The sequence below is a fragment of the Orycteropus afer genome, unplaced genomic scaffold (assembly GCF_000298275.1).
Source record: "Orycteropus afer afer isolate SDZICR_OR568_19922 unplaced genomic scaffold, OryAfe1.0 scaffold00420, whole genome shotgun sequence".
In the NCBI taxonomy this organism is placed as follows: domain Eukaryota; kingdom Metazoa; phylum Chordata; class Mammalia; order Tubulidentata; family Orycteropodidae; genus Orycteropus; species Orycteropus afer.
The window spans coordinates 1,149,665-1,152,821 of NW_006922007.1; positions in this window are offsets into that span (position 1 = coordinate 1,149,665).

Genomic DNA, 3,157 nt, shown 5'->3' on the forward strand with positions numbered 1-3,157 from the left:
AGTCACTGTACCAAAAAGAATTAGTCAATGTTCGACTATTTCAGGAGGTGGCATATGATCAAGAACCAATAATACTTAAGGAAGAATCAAAGCTGCACTGAAGAAATTGGCCAAAAAACAAGACTCCAGGAATTGACAGAATACTTATTGAGATGTTTCAACAAACAAATGCTGCACTGGAGGCACTTACTCATCTATGCCAAGTAATTTGGAAGACAGCCAACTGACTGGAAGAAATCCATATTTGTACCCATTCCAAAGTAAGGTGATCCAACAGAATGTGAAAATTATCAAACAATATCGTTAATATCACACACAAGTAAAATTTGCCTGAAGATAATTAAAAAATTGTTGCAACAGTATATTGATAGGGGACATCCAGAAATGCAAGCTGGATTCAGAAGAGGACATAGAACAAGGGATATCATTGCTGATGTTAGATAGATCTTGGCTGAAAGCAAAAAATACCAGAAAGATGTTTACTTGTGTTTTTTTGACTACACAAAAGTATTTGACTGTGTGGATCTTAACAAATTTTGTATAACATTGAGAAGAATGGGAATTCCAGAACACTTCATTATGCTTATGAGGAACCTGTACATGGACCAAGAGGCTGTCATTAGAACAGAACAAGAGGATACTGCATGGTTTAAAATCAGGAAGGGTGTGCACCAGGGTTGTATCATTTCACCATACTTATTCAATCTGTATGCTGAGCAAATAATTCAAGAAGCTAGATGTACAAAGAAGAACATGGCATCATGGTTAGAAGACTCGCCAACAACCTGAGATGTGCAGGTGACACAACCTTGCTTGCTGAAAGTGAAGAAGACTTGAAGTACTTACAGATGAAGATCAAAGAGTACAGTCTTCAGTATGGATGACACCTGAACATAAAGCAAACAAAAATCCTCAAACTGGACCAATAAGCAACATTATGATTAATGGAGAAAAGATTGAAGTTGTAAAAGATTTCATTTTACTTGGATCCACATTCAACACCCATGGAAGCAGCAGTCAAGAAATCAGACATTGTATTGCACTGGGTAAATTTGCTGCAAAAGACCTCTTTAAAGTGTTGAAGAGCAAAGATGTCACTTTGAAGATGAAGGTGCGCCTAACCCAAGCCATGGTGTTTTCAATTGCCTCAAGTGCGTGTTAAAGCTGGACAATGAATAAGGAAGACCTAAGAAGAGTTGATGCTTTTGAGTTGTGGTGTTGGTGAAGAATACTGAAAGTACCATGGACTGCCAGAAGAACGAACAAATCTGTCCTGGAAGAATGCAGCTGGAATGCTCCTTGGAAGCAAGAATGGCCAGACTTTGTCTCACCTACTTTGGTCGTTGTCAGAAGGGATCATTCCATGGAGAAGAATATCATGCTTGGTAAAGTGGAGGGTCGACCAAAGAGGGAAAGGCCCTCATTGAGATAGATTGACACAGTGGCTGGAACACTGGGCTCAGGGATAACAAGAATCGTGAGAATGGCACAGAACTGGGCAGTGTTTTGTTTCGTTGTACAGAGGGTTGCTGTGACTTGGAGACAACTCAACGGCACCTAACAACAACATTTCAAAAAAAGGCTCACTTAAGACATACCTTACACTAATCCTGTTTCATTAACATAAAGAAAATCCGTGCCCAAGTGGAATTATAGCTATAGGCACAACCTACTGCTGATTCTCACTCATATGAACCCCGTAGGACAGAGTAGAACTGCCCCATAGGTTTCCAAGGCTGTAAATCTTTATGGAAGCACACTACCACATCTTTCTCCCTTATAAGAATGGTTGGTGGGTTTGAACCTCCAGTCCTTCAGTTAGCTGGTGAGTGCTTAACCATTGCACCAATAGGGTTCCTTAAGATATAAAAAGAACTTTTTTAGTCAGAATTAGAAACACCATTTGACCCAGCAATTCCTTTTCTAGGTATATATCCTAAAGAAGTGAGAGCCAGGACAAGAACACCCATGCTCTAAGGCATTTGATTGCTAACCAGAAGGTTGGCGGCTTAAACCCACCAACTACTCCTCGGAAGGAAGATTGGGCAATCTACTTCTGTAGAGATACCGCCTTGGAAACCCAAGGAGGGGTCTCTATGAGTCCAATCGACTCGACAGCAGTGAGGTGTTTTTTTTTATGTTAATTGCAGCACTATTTACAATAGCAAAATGATGGACGCAACCTAAGTGCCCATCAACAGAAGAATGGATAACCAAACTATGGTTCATACACACAATGGAATACTATGCAGCCCTACAGAATAACATAGGATCTGCAAAACACTGCATAATGTGGATGAACTTGGAGGACATCATGCTGAGTGGAATAAGTCAATCACAGAAGGACAAATATTGTATTGGTCTATTATTGTAAAAAGTCAAGGAAAAGTTTATATATGGAAGGAAATTTTCTTTGTTGGTTACCAGGGGTGGGAGGGGAGGGGAGGGAACACTGCTAGATAGGTAGAGACAAGCATTGATTTGGGTGAAGGGAAGGGAATTGTACCAAATGTGAATGATCAACACAGTGGCATTGAGCAAGAGGAAGACATAGAGAGATGCAATGTGAGGTACAGACAACAAAGATGAGCTTTTTTGCACATACAGTACTATGTTGTCAGTGATGGCAAACACTGATCTTTGTTTGGATATGGATGGATGATAGATGATGGGTGGACAGGCTGAACTACTAGGTATGTCTATGCAGGGGGGAGTCTGCCCATGACCATGTACAGAGTTGGCAGACAATGTTTCTACAAGTGCACTCGTATGTTCTGCAAGAATTCCCAGGTACATAGCAGAGTTGATAAGAGACAAGGTGGTAGTCACTTCTTGGCTATAGCCAGCTACCCAGAGAGAGCAAGTAGTTGGACCTATGGGCTTGGGACCACAGTCTCAGGGGAAATCAAGGTCAATTGGCGTAATATACTACCCAAAAACGTTGTTCCACATCCTACTTTGGCTGGTAGTGACTGGGATCTTAAAAGCTTGCAAGCAGCCATCTAGATTCAACAATGGGTCTCTCCTCATCCAGAGCAAAGAAGAATGAAGAAAACCAAAGAGGCATGGAAACAATTATTCCAAGCGACTGGTACACCATGCGATCCTCAGCCTATACAACTATGAGACCAGAAGAACTAGATGATGCCTGGCTACC